The sequence below is a fragment of the Crinia signifera genome, chromosome 11 (assembly GCF_055691185.1).
Source record: "Crinia signifera chromosome 11, ASM5569118v1, whole genome shotgun sequence".
Lineage (NCBI taxonomy): Eukaryota > Metazoa > Chordata > Amphibia > Anura > Myobatrachidae > Crinia > Crinia signifera.
The window spans coordinates 102,249,395-102,275,470 of NC_139227.1; the positions used below are offsets into that span (position 1 = coordinate 102,249,395).

The 26,076-nt window shown below is 49.0% G+C and overlaps 1 protein-coding gene across 7 annotated transcripts in view; it reads right to left on the reverse strand.

Moving 5' to 3' along the window:
• Positions 1 to 26,076, reverse strand: part of NELL1 (neural EGFL like 1) — a 558,514-nt gene that overhangs the window by 144,423 nt on the left and 388,015 nt on the right. The window lies entirely within an intron of this gene.

Here is a 26,076-nt window from a genome sequence, read left to right on the forward strand (position 1 = left end):
GGATGATAGGGCATGAAATACCCCACTGCCAGTGAGTCAGTTTGTAATGGCAGTTTGTGGCAGTGGGTGTGGTTCCCCTATTTGAATTTTGAACTGTGCTGCAGCCCCGCCCCTGCAGCCGTCAGCACTGGTGTCGAGCAATCATCTGGATTCCTTATATAGACATCCACTACAGTGTTACACTACCCCCCCCCCCCCCCCGTGTCACACTATCGGAACCCCAGCTCGGACATGACACAGGACAGTACATGGAGCCTCCCGCACAGTGTCACACTATCAGAATGCCAGCTCAGACCTGACACAGGACATTACACGGAGCCCCCCACAGTGTTACACTATCAGAACCCCAGCTCGGACATGACACAGAACAGTACATGGAGCCCCCCACACAGTGTCACACAATCAGAACGCCAGCTCGGACCTGACACAAGACATTACACGGAGCCCCCCACAGTGTCACACAATCAGAACGCCAGCTCAGACCTGACACAGGACATTACACGGAGCCCCCCACAGTGTTACACTATCAGAACGCCAGCTTGGACCTGACACAGGACATTACACGGAGCCCCCCACAGTGTCACACTATCAGAACCCCAGCTCGGACCTGACACAAGACATTACACGGAGCCCCCCACAGTGTTACACTATCAGAACGCCAGCTTGGACCTGACACAGGACATTACACGGAGCCCCCCACAGTGTTACACTATCAGAACGCCAGCTCGGACATGACACAGGACATACACGTAGCCCCCCACAGTGTCACACTATCAGAACACCAGCTCGGACCTGACACAGGACATTACACGGAGCCTCCCACAATGTCACACTATCAGAACGCCAGCTCAGACCTGACACAGGACATTACACGGAGCCCCCCACAGTGTCACACTATCAGAACGTCAGCTCGGACCTGACACAGGACATTACACGGAGGCCCCCACAGTGTTACACTATCAGAACGCCAGCTCAGACCTGACACAGGACATTACACGGAGCCCCCCACAGTGTCACACTATCAGAACGTCAGCTCGGACCTGACACAGGACATTACACGGAGCCCCCCACAGTGTCACACTATCAGAACACCAGCTCAGACCTGACACAGGACATTACACGGAGCCCCCCACAGTGTTACACTATCAGAACACCAGCTCAGACCTGACACAGGACATTACACGGAGCCCCCCACAGTGTTACACTATCAGAACACCAACTCGGACCTGACACAGGACATAACACGGAGCCCCTCCACAGTGTCACACTATCAGAACGCCAGCTCAGACCTGACACAGGACATTACAAGGAGCCCCCCACAGTGTCACACTATCAGAACGCCAGCTCAGACCTGACACAGGACATTATACGGAGCCCCCCACAGTGTCACACTATCAGAACGCCAGCTCAGACCTGACACAGGACATTACAAGGAGCCCCCCGCACAGTGTCACACAATCAGAACGCCAGCTCGGACCTGACACAGAACATTATACGGAGCCCCCCACAGTGTCACACTATCAGAACGCCAGCTCAGACCTGACACAGGACATTACAAGGAGCCCCCCCACACTGTCACACTATCAGAACACCAGCTCGGACCTGACACAAGACATTATACGGAGCCCTCCACAGTGTCAAACTATCAGACCACCAGCTCAGACTTGACACAGGACATTACACGGAGCCCCCCGCAGTGTAACACAATCAGAACGCCAGCTCGGACCCGACACAAGACATTACACGGAGCCCCCCACAGTGTCACACTATCAGAACGCCAGCTCGGACCTGACACAGGACATTACACGGAGCCCCCCACAGTGTTACACTATCAGAACGCCAGCTCGGACCTGACACAGGACATTACACGGAGCCCCCCACAGTGTCACACTATCAGAACGCCAGCTCGGACCTGACACAAGACATTACACGGAGCCCCCCCACAGTGTTACACTATCAGAACGCCAGCTCGGACCTGACACAAGACATTACACGGAGCCCCCCACAGTGTTACACTATCAGAACGCCAGCTCGGACCTGACACAAGACATTACACGGAGCCCCCCACAGTGTTACACTATCAGAACGCCAGCTCGGACCTGACACAAGACATTACACGGAGCCCCCCACAGTGTTACACTATCAGAACGCCAGCTCGGACCTGACACAGGACATTACACGGAGCCCCCCACAGTGTCACACTATCAGAACGCCAGCTCGGACCTGACACAAGACATTACACGGAGCCCCCCCACAGTGTTACACTATCAGAACGCCAGCTCGGACCTGACACAAGACATTACACGGAGCCCCCCCACAGTGTTACACTATCAGAACGCCAGCTCGGACCTGACACAGGACATTACACGGAGCCCCCCACAGTGTCACACTATCAGAACGCCAGCTCGGACCTGACACAAGACATTGCACGGAGCCCCCCACAGTGTTACACTATCAGAACGCCAGCTCGGACCTGACACAGGACATTACACGGAGCCCCCCACAGTGTTACACTATCAGAACGCCAGCTCGGACATGACACAGGACATACACGTAGCCCCCCACAGTGTCACACTATCAGAACACCAGCTCGGACCTGACACAGGACATTTCACGGAGCCTCCCACAATGTCACACTATCAGAACGCCAGCTCAGACCTGATACAGGACATTACACGGAGGCCCCCACAGTGTTACACTATCAGAACGCCAGCTCGGACCTGACACAGGACATTACACGGAGCCCCCCACAGTGTTACACTATCAGAACGCCAGCTTGGACCTGACACAGGACATTACACGGAGCCCCCCACAGTGTTACACTATCAGAACGCCAGCTCGGACATGACACAGGACATACACGTAGCCCCCCACAGTGTCACACTATCAGAACACCAGCTCGGACCTGACACAGGACATTTCACGGAGCCTCCCACAATGTCACACTATCAGAACGCCAGCTCAGACCTGATACAGGACATTACACGGAGGCCCCCACAGTGTTACACTATCAGAACACCAACTCGGACCTGACACAGGACATTACACGGAGCCCCCCCACAGTGTCACACTATCAGAACGCCAGCTCAGACCTGACACAGGACATTATACGGAGCCCCCCACAGTGTAACACTATCAGAACGCCAGCTCAGACCTGACACAGGACATTACAAGGAGCCCCCCCACACTGTCACACTATCAGAACACCAGCTCGGACCTGACACAAGACATTATACGGAGCCCTCCACAGTGTCAAACTATCAGACCACCAGCTCAGACTTGACACAGGACATTACACGGAGCCCCCCGCAGTGTAACACAATCAGAATGCCAGCTCGGACCCGACACAAGACATTACACGGAGCCCCCCACAGTGTCACACTATCAGAACGCCAGCTCGGACCCGACACAGGACATTACACGGAGCCCCCCACAGTGTTACACTATCAGAACGCCAGCTCGGACCTGACACAGGACATTACACGGAGCCCCCCACAGTGTCACACTATCAGAACGCCAGCTCGGACCTGACACAAGACATTACACGGAGCCCCCCCACAGTGTTACACTATCAGAACGCCAGCTCGGACCTGACACAAGACATTACACGGAGCCCCCCACAGTGTTACACTATCAGAACGCCAGCTTGGACCTGACACAGGACATTACACGGAGCCCCCCACAGTGTCACACTATCAGAACGCCAGCTCGGACCTGACACAAGCAGAGAAATCATAAAGTTCTACAGTATTTTCATATTTTACAGCCAACTCGCACTAAACTCCTCTAACAATATTCCCTCTGTAGCAGAGTTGCAGGTCATTGCTTTCCCGTTTAATACAGTGTCTTCTATTAATATAGTATCATAGGTTAATATTTATGAGCAAATCTTTCATTCCTGAAAGACTTATCTGCTGAAATATCCCTGATCTCATCTTGCCGGAGGAGGATAACCGACCATCAGGGCCCAGAAAGTGAGACGAGCTGTCTGCAGCGCAGAGTTATGGCCGACTGTCAGGTGTTGAGATGATCAGCCTGCCGTAAGATATCTCTTTGTTCAGGAGATCTTACCCCGAGTGCCAGCGACTATAAAATCACTTCTCTTCACGCATCCAGAATGCTTAAAAGATACAAGTCGCCCGTTATAATATTACCTGCATTACACTAACCCATAACAAAAACTGGCCCAGTATGGCGCCTCATTGGTATCTCTGGATCAGATTCCTGCCCTGTACAAACCTACTTGGAATTCATAAAAGCGTTTTGTGAATAGTTTTCTGCCTACTCACAGTTATTTTATATTTAAATACTTTCTGAACACAACAATATTGATGCCAGGTACGAAATTATCACCACGATCGGTCAATGAGCCACCAATATAATCACCACGATCTGTCAATGTGCCACCAATATAATCACCACGTTCTGTCAATGTGTCACCGATATAATCACCACGATCTGTCAATGAGCCACCAATATAATCACCACAATCTGTCAATGTGTCACCGAAATTATCACCACGATCTGTCAATGAGCCACCAATATAATCACCATGAACTGTCCATGTGCCACCAATATAATTACCACGATCTGTCAATGTGCCACCAATATAATCACCACGATCTGTTAATGTGCCACCAATATAATCACCACGATCTGTCAATGAGCCACCAATATAATCACCACGATCTGTCAATAAGCCACCAATATAATCATCACGATCTGTCAATGTGCCACCAATATAATCACCACGATCTGTCAATGTGCCACCAATATAATCACCACGATCTGTCAATGTGCCACCGATATAATCAACACGATCTGTCAATGAGCCACCAATATAATCACCACGATCTGTCCATGTGCCACCAATATAATCACCACGATCTGTCCATGTGCCACCAATATAATCACCACGATCTGTCCATGTGCCACCAATATAATCACCACGATCTGTTAATGTGCCACCAATATAATCACCACGATCTGTCAATGAGCCACCAATATAATCACCACGATCTGTCAATAAGCCACCAATATAATTACCACGATCTGTCAATGTGCCACCAATATAATCACCATGATCTGTCAATGTGCCACCAATATAATCACCACGATCTGTCAATGTGCCACCGATATAATCACCACGATCTGTCAATGAGCCACCAATATAATCACCACGATCTGTCCATGTGCCACCAATATAATAACCACGATCTGTCCATGTGCCACCAATATAATCACCACGATCTGTTAATGTGCCACCAATATAATCACCACGATCTGTCAATGAGCCACCAATATAATCACCACGATCTGTCAATAAGCCACCAATATAATCACCACGATCTGTCAATGTGCCACCAATATAATCACCACGATCTGTCAATGTGCCACCAATATAATCACCACGATCTGTCAATGTGCCACCGATATAATCACCACGATCTGTCAATGAGCCACCAATATAATCACCACGATCTGTCCATGTGCCACCAATATAATCACCGCGATCTGTCCATGTGTCACCGATATAATCACCACGATCTGTCAATGTGCCACCAATATAATCACCACGATCTGTCAATGTGCCACCAATATAATCACCACGATCTGTCAATGTGCCAGCAATATAATCACCTTGATCTGTAAATGAGCCACCAATATAATCACCACGATCTGTCAATGTGCCACCGATATAATCACCACGATCTGTAAATGAGCCACCAATATAATAACCACGATCTGTCAATGTGCCACCAATATAATAACCACGATCTGTCAATGTGCCACCGATATAATCACCACGATCTGTCAATGTGCCACCAATATAATCACTACGATCTGTCAATGTGTCACCGATATAATCACCACGATCTGTCAATGTGCCACCAATATAATAACCACAATCTGTCAATGTGCCACCGATATAATCACCACGATCTGTCAATGTGTCACCGATATAATCACTACGTTCTGTCAATGTGTCACCGATATAATCACCACGATCTGTCAATGTACCACCAATATAATCACCACGATCTGTCAATGTGCCACCAATATAATAACCACGATCTGTCAATGTGCCACCGATATAATCACCTTGATCTGTAAATGAGGTACTTTTGAAAATCCAATACATAGATGACCCTTGCTGAGCTGTGTGTGGGACGTGGCCCTCTTGTGCCGACATTGTCTTTTCCTTACACCAGTGGTTCCCAGGCACCATCCTTAAAGCATCCCAGCAGTCCAGGATTAAGGATATCCATGACTAAGCAAAGTTGATTAATTCATAATGACTGAGGTATAAAATAATTTACCTGTGCTCAATCATGGATATCCTTATAATCTGGACCGCTGGCTTCTATTACTAACACACACTTGGAGAGAGAAAAGGAGGAGAGAGGTAAAGTACCAGGCAATAAGCCCCGAATAGTCATTTTACAGGCTGGGCTTGAAAATGACAGTTAGGAACCAATTGACCAGTACTTTACATCTCACAACTTTATCTCTCTCTAAGGCTTAGCACATAGATCCCTTCACCTGCTACCGCCCTGAAAGACACAGCAGGTCTCTTTTTCCTGTACATATATAACTATAGATGCCCACTGCTCCAGAAGGTGCAGGAGACTCCTGGTTTATTGGGTAGTCACCCGCATCCCTGGTAGAGTAGCTGTCTACCTAGTGAAGTGGGCATGATGGGGAGATAATATAAATAGAAAGTCCAGGTGGAGAGGGCGGGGCTTAATGACATGATCACATTAGCATAACCCCGCCCCCTACACACATTACCCTATATCTAGATTAAATGTTGCTTTATCAGATATAGAATGTATGAATAATAATTTCCCTATAAAATCACTGCAGAATATAACAGAGGACACCTGGAGGTCATTATACTGCCACTGCTAGCAAGTCATTTGCCATCATTAGTTACAGCTGTCATTTATAAAAGAAACGTTCTATATGACATTACATTAACTAATACTAGTAGACAGCTCACATCTCTCCTTCATGGCTGGCAGGGAGTGATGGGACTTGTAGTTCCACACACACCAGTTTCCCACCTGTGCATTTCACATTTTCAACCCAATTATTACAATGTGACCAATGAGAAATACAATACAGACTCCTCCTGGGGTAGATTTCCGAAACAATTCCCGGGGGAGATCGGATACTCCAAATGTATCATGGATGGAGCACAGGAAGTAACTCCCCGATATCTGCCTTATTCATCAGCAGCCACAGCCCCCATAGATTTCTGTGGGGGCAGCAAATCTGTCACACCGATCAAGCTCAATTGGCCCCAGCAGCTAATGCCACCTTCACGTCATATCGCCAGGAGAGGGTTCCACAGGAACCCTCCCCAGCAGCGGTCACTGGCTGCACATGGGCTGTAGAGCTCAGGGCTCCGGAGAGTACAGATGGACATCGGTGCAGTAGCCATCAATGACTAAAGGGGCATACACACGTAGAGATCTGTGCTAAGCAATTTTGCTGGTGTCAAGATCTCCCATGGAGAGCACATACACACACAGAGATTTGTGCTAAGCAATTTTGCTTAAGCAAAAAAAGGCCGGGTAGTTGTTCAGAATGAGAGATTGCGATCAGTATCTGTCATTCTGTACACACAGAGAGATTTGCAGTCATTTGCTAAGCAATCTGACTAGATTTTGACTGCATGCACTGACTTAGTTACCAATGATATTTAATCTCACGGAGAGATCTGTGCCTACTTTCAAAGCAATCTAGTCAAATTGCTTAGAAAATAGCACAAATTTGCTCCGTGTGTACATCCCATTAGAATCAATGATGGCCGATGGTCATTCCTACTGTATCATCACATCGGTGATAATTTTACTAATTACACATCACGGGGCGGGCGCGCTCCTGTCCCTGCGGGGTACATTAGGACATAAGGGCGAAACGGTCTTACTGCCGCCCGTGAATACTCACAATAAGAAATGACAATTATTGGGTGGAAAATCTGATCATGGATAAATAAGTCTCTATAGAAATTCTGACACATTCAATGCAAATAATAATGGCGCCGTATTGCCAGAGTAAATGTAATGTTCCCCTGGTCACCCATGCGCGATGGTATAGACACCCATGTGGATGTGCGATGGCATAGGCACCCGTGTGCGATGGCATAGGCACCCGTGTGCGATGGCATAGGCACCCGTGAGCGATGGCATAGGCACCCGTGTGCGATGGCATAGGCACCCGTGTGCCATGGCATAGGCACCCGTGTGCCATGGCATAGGCACCCGTGTGCCATGGCATAGGCACCCGTGTGCCATGGCATAGGCACCCGTGTGCCATGGCATAGGCACCCGTGTGCCATGGCATAGGCACCCGTGTGCCATGGCATAGGCACCCGTGTGCCATGGCATAGGCACCCGTGTGCCATGGCATAGGCACCCGTGTGCCATGGCATAGGCACCCGTGTGCCATGGCATAGGCACCCGTGTGCCATGGCATAGGCACCCGTGTGCCATGGCATAGACACCCGTGTGCCATGGCATAGACACCCGTGTGCCATGGCATAGACAGCTGTGTGCGATGCCATAGGCATCCGTGTGCGATGGCATAGACACCCGTGTGCGATGGCATAGACACCCGTGTGCGAAGGCATAGACACCCGTGTGCGATGGCATAAACACCCGTGTGCGATGGCATAGACACCCGTGTGCAAAGGCATAGACACTCGTGTGCGATGGCATAGGCACCCGTGTGCGATGGCATAGGCACCCATAGTAAGGGGAGCTCTGAAGTTTCGGCTGCTGGTAATTGGGGCAGCCGTCCAGCACTATATCCCCTGGATCAGCTGCATCTAATCACAACCAAAACTGAACTTCTTCTATTCCCAGCTCAGCGCGGATCAATAACTCATTCTGCGACCAGAGAAGATGGAACGGACATTACCGCAGCCGACAGCACAGACTGTTCCTGTACCTTCCTCTGTTCACATCACTCCTATCCCACTGATAAATGCTGGGTTGTCCCCTGCCAGCCCTACAAAGGTCTCTCTTACCACTAAGCACCCCCTTATCAGATGGTGAACGACACATAACTCACAGGCAGTAACGGCACAAATATATCAGGGCTCAGGACCAGATGTACCAAGCTTCAAAAAGTGATAAAGTGGAGAGTGATAAACAACCAGCCAATCAGCTCCTACCTGACATTTTTCAAACCCAACGTGTAACATGGCAGTTAGGAGCTGATTGGCTGGCTGTTTATCACTCTCTACTTTATCACTTTTTGAAGCTTGAGAGATAAAATGTCATGGTACAGGCTGTGCCAGCTATTGGTTCATACTTTATCGCTCTACACTTTATCTCCCCCTATAAGCTAAGACGCGGTGTCTCAGTCTAGCGCCGCATGGCGTATGTACGCCCAGTTAGTGAGGAAACATCTATATATATATACACTGTATATGTCTTAGCACAATGAAAAGAGTGTGAAAGGGTTAATACTTCCCCACTATTACTGTGCAGATCAATCTCATCATGGATAATCTCCTCCATTCCCACAGGGATCACTGCCCCATCCTCAGCCCCATCCTTCCTACCAGAGTATACTGGCCCGAATCAGCCCAACGTACACCATCGCAATTCTGCCACAAACGGTCAGTGTTGGTTTTCATTTGCGGATGTTCCGGGGCCACAATGTGCATGGGCCCTCAGTCTAGCGAGACGCATATTATACTTTGTGTATTAAAATATTCTAACAAATGAAACCAGATTTATAATGAAATATGTTATTTTCACCGAAAATAGGAATTTGGTACTCACCGTTAATTCCCTTTCTCCGAATCCGTAGGGGACACTGAAGTCTACGCTGGGGAATAGAGTGGTGTATCGGAGGAGTCGGCACTTTAAGAAACTTGAACTGTGGTATGGCTCCTCCCCCTCTATTCCCCCCTCAGACCTCAGTCTTAGTTGACCGTGCCCGAGAGGAGAAAAGAGACCAGGGAATCCCAATAGAGAGAGAGAAAGAAATTAACAAACCAAAACGAACAACCATACTACTCAGTAGGCTATCAACAACACCCAGACGCATGCATAACCAAACATAACTGCATGCGCTCAAAATAAATCCCCCCCTTTAGGCTTGAACAGTGCCGGGAGGGTGTTCAGTGTCCCCTACGGATTCGGAGAAAGGGAATTAACGGTGAGTACCAAATTCCTATTTTCTCCTTCATCCTTGGGGACACTGAAGTCTACGCTGGGGACGTCCCAAAGCCATCCCCACGGGTGGGAAGGCACTGGGCATCCTGAAGCACCGCACGGCCGAAACTGGAGGCAGAGGCCGCAAAGGTGTCAAACCTATAAAACTTAACGAAAGTATTAGGGCCCGACCAAGTGGCCGCCCTACATAACTGTGTCAGGGAAACTCCCCTGGCAGCGGCCCAGGACGGCCCCACCGAACGGGTGGAATGGGCCGAGATCCTGACTGGCGGTGACTGTGAAGCATGAAGGTAAGCCTGCTTAATGGTGAGACAGATCCACCTGGCCAGAGTCTGTTTAGACGCTGGCCAACCTCGCTTTGCCGAAGAATAAAGGACAAAAAGTGAATCCGACCTTCTGAGATCCTTGGTCCTATTCACATACACCTGCAAGGCTCGGACCACGTTCAGCGAGGCGGAATCTCCCGTAAGAGCTGGAACCACGATTGGCTGATTTAGGTGATAAGATGAAACCACCTTAGGCAAATAATCCAACCTGGTCCGAAGCTCAGCCCTGTCCGGATGAAACACCAGGTAGGGTGACCGACATGAAAGAGCGCTAAGATCGGACACCCGGCGTGCCGATGCTAACGCGAGCAGTAACACCGTTTTCCAAGTTAACAACCGCAAATCAATAGAGTCTAAGGGTTCAAAAACACTTGACTTAAGATAATCCAACACTAAAGAAAGATCCCAGGGTTCCTCCGGAGCCCGCACTGGGGGCTGAAGGCGGAGAACCCCGCTCAGAAACGTCTGCACCTCAGGAATGACGGCAAGACGCCTATGAAAGAAAACTGACAATGCAGACACTTGTACCTTAAGGGACCCTAGGCGCAAACCCGCCTTAAATCCGGCTTGCAGAAACTGCAACAACCTAGACAAAGAAAATACAGCCGTGGGCAAGTTACGGCACTCGCACCACGCTACATAGGCCCTCCAAATACTATAATAATGCCGTGAAGTAACCTCCTTCCTGGCTCTTATCATAGTGGGAATCACTGACTTAGGAATTCCTCGTCTGCTCAACAGTGCGGCCTCAACAGCCATGCCGTCAAACGAAGTTGCCGTAAGCCTTGGTAGGCGAACGGCCCCTGCTGTAGAAGATCGTCCCTTAGAGGTAGTTGCCAAGGATGATCCATCAGGAGCCCCTGAAGGTCGGCATACCAAGGACGACGAGGCCAATTCGGTGCCACCAGGATGACTGTGGACCTCTCCCGCTTGATTCTTCTGAGTACCATCTGAATCAAGGGCAACGGAGGGAACAGATAAATGAGGGAGTAGTTCCAACTCGCGGTCAGCGCGTCCGTCGCTACCGCCTCTGGATCCCGAGACCTGGAACAATACAGCCGCACCTTCCGATTGTTCCTGGAGGCCATCATGTCCACCTGAGGCATCCCCCATCGGTGGGCGATCTGGGCAAATACCTCCGGATGTAAGGCCCACTCCCCAGGGTGAACATCCTGGCGATTTAGATAGTCCGCCTCCCAGTTGTCCACCCCGGGAATGAAGACCGCCGACAAGGCCAGAGCATGCCGCTCTGCCCATTGCAGAATTGGACGTACCTCCTGCATGGCTCCGCGACTGCGCGTTCCGCCCTGCCGGTTCACATAAGCCACGGCCGTGGCATTGTCCGACTGAATGCGAATCGCCTTCCCCCGGAGGATCCCGTCCGCATAGGACAAGGCCAGACGAATCGCGCGAAGCTCCAAGATGTTTATAGGCAGCTTCGCCTCCTGAGACGACCAACGACCCTGGAAGTGCTGCCCCAACACAACAGCTCCCCAGCCCCGGAGGCTGGCATCGGTCGTGACTATCGTCCAATCCCAGATTCCGAAACGTCGGCCCTCCAACAAATTGTCCGACAGTAGCCACCACTGGAGAGAGAGACGGCTGCAGGGCGATAACACCACCATCTTGTACATGTGCAAGTGGGAGCCCGACCATTTCCTGAGCAGGTCTAATTGAAAGGTCCTTGAATGGAAACGCCCGAACTGCAGAGCCTCGAACGAGGCTACCATCTTGCCCAGCAAACGGATACATAAGTGCACCGACACTCTCCGAGGTCGAAGCACCTGCCGAACCAACTCCTGCAGGGACAACATCTTTTCCCGAGGCAGAAAAACTTTTTGAACCTCCGTGTCCAAAATCAACCCCAGGAATACAATCCTTCTTGAAGGATTCAGCTGAGATTTCTGGTAGTTGAGAATCCAGCCATGGTTCAGTAACGTCTGGCAGGTTACCTGAATCGCCTGCGTCAACAGATCCCTGGATTCGGCCTTGATTAGTAAATCGTCCAAATAAGGAACGATTTTTACTCCCAGAGAATGAAGCAACTCTACCATCACTGCCATTACCTTGGTAAACAGACGTGGCGCCGATGAAAGGCCAAAAGGCAGAGCCCGAAACTGAAAATGGAGATCCCTTATCGCGAAGCGAAGAAACTTCTGATGCGGAACGTAAATGGGAATATGCAAATAAGCATCTTTGACATCCAAAGATGCTAAAAATTCCCCCGGCTCCAGCCCTGCAACCACAGAACGAAGAGACTCCATCTTGAATCTGTGGTACGTGATATATACGTTTAAAGCTTTTAAATTCAATATTGGTCGAACCGAACCGTCCGGTTTCGGAACGAGGAACAGGGGAGAATAAAAGCCCTCTGTGCGTTGTTCGGCAGGAACCGGCATTATAACTCCTGCGGTCAACAGTTTCTGTACTGCTTGAAGAAGCAACTGACGGTTCAACTCCACGTGAGGCAACCCTATTGTAAAAAACTGGTGAGGGGGAGTACCGGAAAACTCCAGTCTGTACCCCTGCGCAATGACGGACAGAACCCACTTGTCTTTGCAAGACCCCTCCCAGGCCTGCCGGAAGTCCAACAGGCGAGCCCCTACTCTGGGATCCCCCAGGTAGGAGGGCCGGGAGTCATGCTGCGGGCTTTTCGGTTTGCTTGACGTCTGCGCGCCGAGCAGCTGGTCCTGAGGCAGTGGTTGCTCCACCAAACCCTCTGCCTCTGCCACGGGAAGCGGTAAAGGATCCTCTGGACTTACCTCTGAACTTAGGTGCCCCCCGAAAGGAGCGAAAGGCCGGCCCTTGATAAGGCTTTTTGGGAGGCGGAGTCGCGGAAGGCAGGAAAGTTGACTTGCCCCCTGTGGCCAGAGAAATCAACTTGTCCAACTCCGGCCCAAACAAGACCTCTCCCGTAAACGGAAGAGCCTCTACCGCCCTTTTAATGTCCGCCTCCGCTTGCCAGGACTTAAGCCACAAAGACCTCCTGGCCGTAATGGACTGAGCCGAAATCCTTGCCACCAGAGCCGCAGAATCCCTTGCAGCCTCTCCAATATACATTGCAGATTCCCGCATCTGTTCTGCTAACTGAATGAACTCCTCAGAAGAACCCTGATCATTCAGACCCTTTGACAAATCCTCCGCCCATTTCTCCATGGCCCTACTGACCCAGGAGATCACGAGAATGGGCCGAAGTGACACACCTGCGGTTGAAAAAATCTGCTTAAGCCCCGCCTCCAGACGCCTATCTGGCGCCTCCTTGAGGGCCACTGCTCCAGGAATGGGAAGTGCCGCTTTCTTGGAAAGCTTTGACACTGACGCGTCTGCCAACGGCGGAGTCTCCCATTTTGCCCTAGCCTCCGGAGCAAATGGGTAAGAGGCCTTAAACCGCCTAGATAACTGAAACTTTTTTTCTGGAGACCTCCAAATATCCAGAAGAGGTTTCTCCAATTCCATAGACTCTGGGAAGGTGACCACTGCCTTAGCAGACCTCCCAAAAATAGAAACCTGCGTCGGCGGCTCCTGCTCGCTAACATTGAGGGTAGATTTAATAGCCTGAATGAGAGCCTCTATACCCTGGGCCTCTTCCTGAGGAACGTCCTCTACAGGATCAATAGGATCCTCCTGAAACATATCCCCTTCCAAGGGGTCCCCCGGTTCGTCCTCTGAAGTATCCCCCTGTAACAATAAAGGAACACCTCTTTTCCTCGGGGGAGGTGGAGCACTTGCAGACCCCGAAGGCACCGCAGCTGCTTGGGCCAACGCCTTCACTGATGTAATCAGTTCTCTGGCCCAGGTAGGCTCCGCAGCAGACAAGGAAGCCAATTGCACCTGCAATGACTCCCTGTCCCTGCGAGATGCAGCCATCTCTGATGCCAGAGTGGCTAACACACTGGTAACTCCCTCAGTGTTCAGAATAGGGACCTGACTCTGCCCAGCATCCCCTTTGAAGCAATCCTTACACAAGGATACACCCTTCACATGCTGCGTAAACTGTTGCTCACACTTAGTGCATACAAACAGCTTTGGAGAAGCTTTTGACTGAGACTTGGTAGTCATGCTGCACACACACACACCCCTTACACACACACAGGTGAAAGGAGGTGAAATAAACCAGACCAAGAGAAAAAGCACCACACTAATAGGGGGAGAGGAGCGCACCTTCCCCGAATTAGGCCCACCTGATAAACTCTCCAGCGGGGAAGTCTCACAAGAGAAAATCCCCTCCACTCACCCAGCGCAGTATTCAACAATATCCAGGCTGAAGAGGGGGAGAAAGCGTCCTGCTGTCCTGTTCCAGTGAACTGTAGAGGCACAGCCGACAAGGGAGCAGCGTGGCGCAGAGGACTGCAGCTAGGACGCGACCACTCACTGGTCCGCCCCTTCCTCTCATCAGAGCGCGCGCTGTATACAGCGGCGCTGATTGGTTGTCTGCTCCCTGCTGGACCAGCGAATTAACCCTGGTCCAGCCGTCACCCAGCGCTATGCGCTCGCACGCCCTGCTCTCTCCGGCGGGCGACTAGGTCGCGGCCCCGTAACACAAGCCGCAGGCAGCTGTGGCGGGACCCAGACGCTGATGCGTCTGTGACCGGAGTCAGCCGCGTGCGCCGCAAGCGGTGCCGCTCTGACTCCCCGGAGAGCTGTCCCACGTTGCAGGCAGCCGGCACGCGCTGGCTGCCTGTGTCAAAAAGTTCAAAAAACAAGTAAAACAAAAAAGGCCCCAAACGGAGCCCTTGCCCAGGGATCCGACTCCTCCGGGCACTAAACTAAGACTGGGGTCTGAGGGGGGAATAGAGGGGGAGGAGCCATACCACAGTTCAAGTTTCTTAAAGTGCCGACTCCTCCGATACACCACTCTATTCCCCAGCGTAGACTTCAGTGTCCCCAAGGATGAAGGAGAAAGTAACATTGCCACAAAGAACCTTACACAGATGCTCGGAGGTTCCCAATTCTGCAGAGAGGCAGACGAATACCAGGAGCAGATGCACCAGGAATATGTCACACATTGCCAGGGGGGGATTGAAATGGAATAACCAGCCTACAAAATTTCTGGAAGCAGCCCTCATGGAGGTGGGGTCTGTAGATAGGGCGGAGTCTGTTGAAGGGGCGGGATACAGCCTTATAGGGCCCAATTCTGATTGGACACAGTTGCAGCCGTCCTTGTTCCACCACAATGGCCGTCCTTGGCATCATGGGTGGATTGGGAATTAAAAATGCAAAAAAAAAGATTAAAAAAATCCAAAAAGTATTCCTGACACCCTCTACCCCTAATACACCCACACCACAATCTGTTGCCCTCTAGGTTGGCATTATATGGTCAACAGTCAGAGGTCAACATCTCCTATTTGCTCCAACTCCTATTACATTAGATGGACAATGTCTAGGTCAACATCAAAAAAGTCGACGTACACAAGGTCGGCACGGTAAAAAAGGTCCACACAAGAAAAGGCTAACGTGAGTTTTTTACGTGTCAATTTCAACACCTGCGCATGTGGCCCCGAATAAGTGTCCGGCTTCACTCGTCATTCTTTGGACTATACCGTGTCCAATCACAGTCCACGCGTGAAAATCCAAGTGGAAAATATATTTAAAAAAAGAACAGGAACACATCCCCAAAAACTCATGTTGACCTTTTAAATAAAATAATAATAAAAATAAAAGAGCATAACCATGTCGACCATTTGACCATGTTGACCCTATGATGTCAAGCTTTCAACCGTCGACCTAGCTGTTGACTACCAGCCATTGGGATACCCAATGAACTGTACTTTAATCCAACTGTTCCCGCGTCTTTATCAGAAGTCAGTGTAGTGCAATGCCTTGAACCATACTGTACAGGGGACCATCTGCCTCCTACCTCAGTGCCTCGTCACGGCATACCCTCACTGTAATGATTGGTCCATGGACGAATTCCCAGTTTTGGGAACTCCGTAAGGACAACAATCGTATCGTGCTATAAACATCGCTAAGCTGTAACCCGATTCCAGTACAATAGATTGCTGGATCTTGCCGCATTGTTGCGCTGCATTATAACAGCCATAAATAAGTGCAGCTATAATCTGCGCTCCTGGGGGCTGAGCCATTATGGGGGTTAAGCTTTGTCCTGCGATCTCTTAATGTCTTTCCTCGCACACGTCGCCCTCCTATAAATCCTGCGCACCTAGTGTCCGCAGCTCCGCCATCTGCCCATTACTTCATAAATATATTGTTGATTATTGCTGCAATTATCATACGATGCCAGCGATAGCCAAATTTATGATTGGTGCTCGGCAATAAAGCCATCATCAAAGTGCCCAGTTATTAATGACTGTATGCAGATTAATGAGCGAGGTCTTCACATTCGTTATCATGGCGGATGTGTTTATTCTCTGGCTGTCCGGAGTGTTAACCCTTCATCTCTGTGGTCCGCACAGCTCGGTCTGGGTGGTTGTCAGTAGGGTTGTCACTATACGGGAGGTCTGGCGAAAGTGTGACTCTCCTGTTGCTGTGGAACTACAAGTAACAGCGTTCCCTTACAGTTATCATGAGCATATGATGTTTAATGCGGTTGTGAAGTGATATAAACACCCCAACTGTAATATTTACACCCGCAACCGGGATAATTACAGGATATGGTCACTAGGTTGACATGCATTGGGTAGATCACTGAAGTTCGACGGGGTACTTAGGTCGACACCTGAAATAGGTTGACATGCCTAAGGTCAACGGGGTTGGAAGGATGACACAAGCATTAGGTCAATAATGGCAAGGTCCTTCATGATAGAAGAGGAGGGGAAGTAGAAAAGGGGGTCGGGAATGGAGAAGGGGTCCGGAGTCGGTTTTGGATGTAGAATGGAGGTGGGAAGAGAGGAAGAGGATGAGGATGGAGGAGTAGGATAGAAGCTGGGATGGGGAACAGAAGCGGTGATGTGGGACAGAAGCCGGGATGGGGGACAGAGGATGGAAGCAGATAGAAGAACAAACTCATTGTAGGATCCAAAACTACAGTAACTAGGTCATTAATATTTACATTAGCTAAAAATAAATATATATATATATATATATATAAGTTGCGTGTAGGGAACGCACACCACTCCTCAAGTAGTTCTGAGTGCCAGGTCGTAATCAGATACAGGCTTGTTTACACATGCAGCAAAAATGTATTCACTGCATATGGAAGGACCAGCACATCAAGCAAATAATGCAAAAGTGATTTAATATGTAAGATCATAATACTCATCACATGGGTAGACAGCAGCTCTTAGAAATCCACATCTTATAAGTGGATTCCACCTGTATTCCACCTGTATTTAAGTGGTCATATATACATGCATTTGGTGGCTATCCTTTGAGAAAGGCGTATGTTCGCCGAAACGGTCCGTCAGGACACTGCCCATGGTGTGGACTTTCACTGTGCTGCTGCCACTTATAAGATGTGGATTTCTAAGAGCTGCTGTCTACCCATGTGATGAGTATTATGATCTTACATATTAAATCACTTTTGCATTATTTGCTTGATGTGCTGGTCCTTCCATATGCAGTGAATACATTTTTGCTGCATGTGTAAACAAGCCTGTATCTGATTACGACCTGGCACTCAGAACTACTTGAGGAGTGGTGTGCGTTCCCTACACGCAACTTATATACCAAACCAACTTTGGATTTTTGGATATGCACCTGCCGAAACATTGTACATACTTTTGTCTAGTTTTATATTATTTTGTACTGTTTTTTTGTATTCCGCTGTTTGAAGCAACGGGATACATATACAGTGGATGCAATATGGAGGACATTACAGGCACTAAAAGATTTACAGACAAGGACATTTCTAAGATTCTATTCAATGATACTGCTGCACTAGCATTTGATCAAGACACCCCAGGGGAAATTTATGCAGACCTTCTTAAATTACGCAAAAGACTGGTTGAACTGGAACTGCATGGACTCACGTTATCACAGTATCACAAAGACAATCTGATACCTCGTGGGTTCCGGGTGAGAAACCAGCCTACATTGGGCCGGTCAAATAAGGAGTTTTGCACCCAGTGGTGCCAGATCTTGAATCAGTGCAGCAAAGATCTAATGATCCTTGTCATACAACAAGTAAACAAAGATATTATTACAGTACAGCAGGAGATTAATCAGTGTGAAAGCACTGGTGTCTCCAGTTTGAATGATGATACTGGAGGGGAGTGGCTTGTCAAGTTAGAAGACGCTGTATCTAAGTTTAAAAGTGAACTACTTATCTTTAAGAAAAGTAAATATAGGAAAGTCAAAGAAGATTACAGGGATGCCAAGGTATATCCCTGGCTGACAGGCCAACCTATACGTAGAAATTGGAGAGGGGGATTTGGCAATAGGAGGAGAGATGAGGTAGAATTTACTGATGTCGATTCCTCTCAGAGTGAAAATGAACAAGCACCTAGGGGCGCTAAGGCCTCTTTTTTAGGAGAGGGTACATCGACACGTACCAGGCCAAGGGGAAAAAAACCTGTAGAAGAGGTGGCGCAAAACACAGGAAAAAACAAAGGCCCCAAGGGGAGGGGGAAATAATGGTCTTTAACCTATCGACATATCAGCTCACTACACCTGAATTAGAGGTATTGAACAAAGGTCTTACCTTTGTTCCTACCTATAAACAAAAAGCTTTTGATTGTGAGGCTGAGCTATATCGCTTTCATCGTCAACTAAGGTTAAAGGACCATTTTGCTAGACATAAAACTAGCATATCAACTACCAGTGCTAGCCCCTTTAAGGTACGCTCGACATTTGATCCCCCTTGTAACAATGCATCCATTGATACTTTCATGCGGGTTGTCCGCAGGGATGTACTACCCGAATTTAAGAAATCCCACATTCAAAGATCCAACCTCTCACGTGAACAGACGATGGCCTTGAGATCATTACGTGATAACAAGGCAATCATTATCCGCCCCGCCGATAAAGGCGGGGGGATAGTGGTGTTGGATCGTGATAAATATGTGGAAGAAATCCAAAGGCAGTTAATGGATGCTACCTGCTATAAGAAGCTGTGTTTTGACCCCACCTCGAGATATAAAACTGAAATTGATTCCATTATTGGCCTGGGATTATCCAATGGGTGGATAGATGAGGGGACTTCTGAGTTTTTGATGCAGGAGTATCCTCGAATTCCCCTCATCTATGTTTTACCCAAAATCCATAAATCCATGACCTCACCACCCGGGAGACCCATCATCTCCTCCATAGGGTCCTTATGCCAGCCCATCTCACAATTTGTGGATTTCCATCTTCAAGCAGTGGTACAGAATACCCCGTTTTGGTTACGGGATACCACTCATTTCTTAAAGAAACTTTCAGAACTTGACAGGCCACCACCCAACAGTATGCTGGTGACCATGGATGTCACCAGCCTGTATACTAATATAGGTCATGAGGAGGGAGTGGCTGCGATTAGGCGAACCATCTGCTCGAGTACACACTACACCGGTCCGGCAATTGAATTTTTGATTTTGTTAATTGAAGTCATTTTGCATAAAAATTATTTTCTTTTCGACAATAATTTTTATTTGCAGCTTAAGGGGACTGCGATGGGGTCCAACATGGCCCCATCGTATGCGAACCTGTTTATGTATGATTTCGAAAGTAAACACATTATGTCAGATATTAATTTTTCAAAATTCATTTCAATGTACGTACGGTACATTGATGATTTATTTTTTATTTGGACCGGTGGGGTGGAACTCTTGGAGAGGTTTGTCATGCAGCTTAACTCTCTCCCTGGCTCAATCAGGTTCACCCATACAGCGAGTTGTGACTCAATTGATTTTTTAGATGTCTCTGTGTCTGTGATTGATGGCCAATTCGTCACTAAGCTTTTCAAAAAACCCACGGACAGAAATAGCTTGCTTCTGGCATCTAGTTTCCACCCTCAACCTCTAAAAGCTGGATTGCCATATGCTCAACTTCTCAGGGCGGTACGGATAACCTCCCGACCGGAAGATCTCGATGGCACCCTTAGAGAGATGAGTAATTGCTTCATCAAGAGAGGCTATGATGCCAAGGAGGTTGATGGTGCTAGAAGGAGATGTCTTGCACTCGACCGTGGAGAGCTTCTTAATATGGCAACTAAGAATAAGACTAAAGAGGAGAGAATGATGTTCTCGAACACTTATTCTATTATGTCTGGCAAACTCAGGGCCTCTATGATACAACATTGGCACATCCTCCAGACGGACCCTCTGATAGGAGATATGTGCAGAAAACCTCCTATGTTCTGTTATAAGAGGAGTCAGAGCATTCGACAACACGTGGTCTATTCGGACATCAGTCCAAGAGTCGATAAACCAAGCACATGGTTAAGCACGAGAAAAGGCTCTTTCAAATGCTCAGGATGTGTCAACTGCGGGTATATCATCACAGGTAGCAGCTGGCAGCATGCACAGACGGGCCAAAAATTTATCATTAAACACCGCATGGACTGTGACACCAAGTATGTGGTGTACTTGGTCATTTGCCCGTGTCAGAAAATCTATGTGGGCAAGACGGTCCGCTCTCTGAAGGAGAGAATAGGGGTCCACCGATCTTCAGTCAAGAAGGCATTGCTAAAGGTGGACAATACTACCCCCCCGGTTGCCAGGCATTTTGCCTTTTGTGGACACAAAATGAACGAATTCAAATTTATGCCTATTGATCACATACCCCCACTGAGAAGAGGGGGTGATCGACACAAACGACTGCTCCAACGCGAGAGTCAATGGATCTACAACCTTCAATCCTTGGCCCCTCAGGGACTTAATGAAGAAATCAATATGTCTATATTTATTTAGTTCTAGAAATGGGTGTACCTGACTGGGCATATATGGTCTTTTTTGACCTATGACCTATACTTTACTCTAAGTTGTATATTCTTTGTATTTCCTGTTTTTTGTTGTGCTTATGTGTCTTCCTATGACCCATTTATTATAGCTTCATCATGAGGTGATGTCTGAATATTGACCACGTTGATGGGACTTTATTTGATAGTTAAATCACTGCACACCCACCCGGTGTTTATGCGGTTAATTGTATTGGGGATTTATATTCCCGTTCCCATTGAGATACGTGGTCTGGGTTCTGCATACCTCGTGACACACTTTATTATTAGTTATATTTGGTGCTTTTGGATATTGTGGTGCTAAATGCTGCATAAGCATTTAATTATATATCAACTCTGGTGTTGTGTTTGTTTGGTGAATTTTAATGAATGGGAACGCCGCGTTACCATAGCAACGGGGACGCCTCGCTATTGATATCCTGTCTGTGCGCCCGCTGATGCTGCTCTCCGGGTCCCCGGCCAGCGTTTTCAGTTCCACTTCCGGTCCTTTGGTTCCTGGGAGATGGACGATGACGCGGCTGAGGGATACGGCGCAGACATGGCGGGAACGCGACAGTGATCTGGCGTGGAGCGGACCCTGACTATTGGTAAGTGTGGTGCATTCCACCTGTATTTAAGTGGTCATATATACATGCATTTGGTGGCTATCCTTTGAGAAAGGCGTATGTTCGCCGAAACGGTCCGTCAGGACACTGCCCATGGTGTGGACTTTCACTGTGCTGCTGCCACTTATAAGATGTGGATTTCTAAGAGCTGCTGTCTACCCATGTGATGAGTATTATGATCTTACATATTAAATCACTTTTGCATTATTTGCTTGATGTGCTGGTCCTTCCATATGCAGTGAATACATTTTTGCTGCATGTGTAAACAAGCCTGTATATATATATATATATATATAATATTTATATAGAAGGGCGAGTCCTATTTAGGAGTGGTCTTTCCATACACATTGTACAAACTATTTATCTGCGGTGCCGACAACTGATGAAGATGATGACGAAGATATGATCGTTTACTGCATTTTGTAATTATTACTAAAAATACTTTTATTTCTGAAGCCAACTCCAGTTTATTCCTTTTAGGTTCCATTAACAAATATTCCTAGACGAGAAGCTGCAGCATTAATCTTATGAGTCAGAGACTGTCTGACGGAGGATTGTGCTACACTGAAACTATTGTTTGTGTCATTAAAAGACATCTGGGTCACTGGATTCCTCTGTGCGCTCAGCGCTGTGTTACAGAACAAGCAGGGGATCAATCATCCAACTCGCAGTTACACAAAGTGTACTGGAAATCCTTCCGCAGCTGAATGCTGATGAACCTCATCCACCCCAATATCATACTGTATAGAAACGTTTCCGCCGAAACCAAGAACTGCAAAATACGGCATAATTCAGTATATTACAGACCTGATATAGAGGGAGCTGGCCAGCGGAGGCTGTGATTACAGGTGGTGGTAGGGGGGCGGCAGTGAGGTGGGGAGGATCTGGCCAGGGGAGGCTGTGATTACAGGTGGTGGTAGGGGGGAGGCTGTGATGTGGTAAGGAGCTGACCAGGGGAGGCTGTGATTACAGGTGGTGGAAAGGGGGCGGCTGTGATGTGGGAAGGAGCTGGCCAGGGGAGGCTGTGATTACAGGTGGTGGTAGGGGGGCGGCTGTGAGGTGGGAAGGAGCTGGCCAGGGGAGGCTGTGATTACAGGTGGTGGTAGGGGGGCAGCTTGAGTTGGGAAGGAGCTGGCCAGGGGAGGCTGTGATTACAAGTGGTGGTAGGGGGGTGGCTGTGAGGTGGGAAGAAGCTGGCCAGGGGAGGCTGTGATTACAGGTGGTGGTAGGGGGGCGGCTGTGAAGTGGGAAGGAGCTGGCCTGGGGAGGCTGTGATTACAGGTAGGGGGGCGGCTGTGAGGTGGGAAGGAGCTGGCCTGGGGAGGCTGTGATTACAGGTAGCGGGGCGGCTGTGATGTTGGAAGGAGCTAGCCAGGGGAGGCTGTGATTACAGGTGGTGGTAGGGGGCGTCTGTGAGGTGGGAAGGAGCTGGCCAGGGGAGGCTGCGATTACAGGTGGTGGTAGGGGGGCGGCTGTGAGGTGGGAAGGAGCTGGCCAGGGGAGGCTGTGATTACAAAAAGGGGGCGGCTGTGAGGTGGGAAGGAGCTGGCCAGGGGAGGCTGTGATTACAGGTGGTGGTAGGGGTGCGGCTGTGAGGTGGGAAGGAGCTGGCCAGGGGTTGCTGTGATTACAGGTGGTGGTAAGGACGGCGGTTGTGAGGTGGGAAGGATCTGACCAGGGGAGGCTGTGAATACAGGTGGTGGTAGGGGTGCGGGTGTGAGGTGGGAAGGAGCTGGCCAGGGGTTGCTGTGATTACAGGTGGTGGTAAGGACGGCGGCTGTGAGGTGGGAAAGAGCTGGCCAGGGGAGGCTGTGATTACAGGTAGGTGGTTGGCTGTGAGGTGGGAAGGATCTGACCAGGGGAGGCTGTGATTACAGGTGGTGGAAGGGGGGAGGCTGTGATGTGGGAAGGAGCTGACCAGGAGAGGCTGTGATTACAGGTAGTGGTAGGGGGGGCGGCTGTGATGTGGGAAGGTGCTGGCCGGGGGAGGCTGTGATTACAGGTGGTGGTAGGGGGGCAGCTGTGAGTTGGGAAGGAGCTGGTCAGGGGAGGCTGTGATTACAGGTGGTGGCAGGGGGGCGGCTGTGAGGTGGGAAGGAGCTGGTCAGGGGAGGCTGTGATTACAGATAGGGTGGCGGCTGTGAGGTGGGAAGGAGCTGGCCAGGGGAGGATGTGATTACAGGTGGTGGTAGGGGTGCGGCTGTGAGGTGGAAAGGAGCTGGCCAGGGGTGGCTGTGATTACAGGTGGTGGTAAACGGGCGGTTGTGAGGTGGGAAGGAGGTGGCCAGGGGAGGCTGTGATTAAAGGGGATGGTAGGTGGGCAGCTGTGAGGTGGGAAAGAGCTGGCCAGGGGAGGCTGTGATTACAGGTAGGTGGGCGGCTGTGAGGTGGGAAGGAGCTGGCCAGGGGAGGCTGTGATTACAGGTGGTGGTAGGGGGGCGGCTGTGAGTTGGGAAGGAGCTGGCCAGGGGAGGCTGTGATTACAGGTAGTGGTAGGGGGGTGGCTGTGAGGTGTGAAGGAGCTGACCAGGGGAGGCTGTGATTACAGGTAGCGGGGCGGCTGTGAGGTGGGAAGGAGCTGGCCAGGGGAGGCTGTGATTACAGGTGGTGGTAGGGTGGCGGCTGTGATGTGGGAAGGAGATGGTCAGGGGAGGCTGTGATTACAGATAGGGGGGCGGCTGTGATCTGGGAAGGAGCTGGCCTGAGAACTTAGCAGGGTGGTTCAGAACAAGGCCAATAACCAACAAGACTGAATATGTCTCAGGATGCTGGTTTGTGCCCCCACCCCATATGCTACATTATCACATGCATGCGTCGTACACGTTAAGTACATGCATCAATCACGCTTCCATACAGTAAGTCTCACTCTATCGGACAATTTACAATCTAAGTTCAATAAAAACTATTTAATTCAGTGGTAACGAGCACTTCCATTCCCAGTCTAGTTTATCACTGGACATTGTAACTACAAAGCTATTACTGCTGGACGCTGCGCTGCCAAATGTAGATTCAATGATATGAATAGCTGGGAGACAGCCAACATTGGGGCATTAATACAGTAAGGAAGGATCATTACACACTACACAAAGCATGGCTAAATGACCTTATTATTCTGCCTATTGTCCTCAGAACCTCAGCTATTGACCACACACCTTCTTGTGTGACAATAATGACATGTGTTGCGGAGGACTCATCACAGGAAACTATGACCTGCGTGTTACTGTCACAGCTGCAATGACGCTGCCGAGGAAGAGAACTTATATTGGGGATCCGACCCAGCACGGGCTTACCGACAGTGAAGGGATACAGTCAAAACGACGGGGTCTAGTTACTAAGCCTTGGAGAGAGAGATAAAGTGGGCGGAGAGAAACTACCAACCAGTCAGCTCCTGTCATTTTTCAAACATTCTGTAACAGTTATTGGCTACTACTTTATCTCTCTCTAAGGCTTCGTACATAGACCCTGAAGTCTATAGGTAAATTATTATGACAATTTTTGATAATACTTTTTTATTGTATTATAGGTTCTAGGTTACTGAACAATATGAACAGTCCAGATGCAGAAATTTTGTTTATTTATCACTTCGAGCCTCTACAGTATCATCAGAACCATCCTAAAGCGCAACGGAATATGCTGCGCTAAATAAGAAACAGGAGAGAGATAAATGCTTGAGCACAGCGCTGGTTCTGCAGTGGTCATTTTTCCTTTACGCTGCACACTGACAGCATATGTGCCTACAGTATGGGCGTGTTTATGCTTAAATGCTTGCTACTGCGACATATATCTATATAACATTAGTAACAATATACTTTGGGAAGCTTGGCAAGTATTGATAGTAAAATTGATGCCTGCAATATGGGGTTTCTTGTTTGCAACTATATATTCACTGTGATGTTTCTTTTCTTCTCACTTAGCACATGATAAATGTGATTCTATGCAATAAATTCCAAATGCAATTTGACCTTGTGTGAATTCATCCCTAAGCATATAAGTATTTTTTCAGTGTATTACATTTTCATTTATTGTGAACATTGGACTGTCTGCATCTTGTAGGCACTACCTATATATATTGGATGCGCTGTATTCTGTACCAAACTAGTACTTGCCAAGTCAGT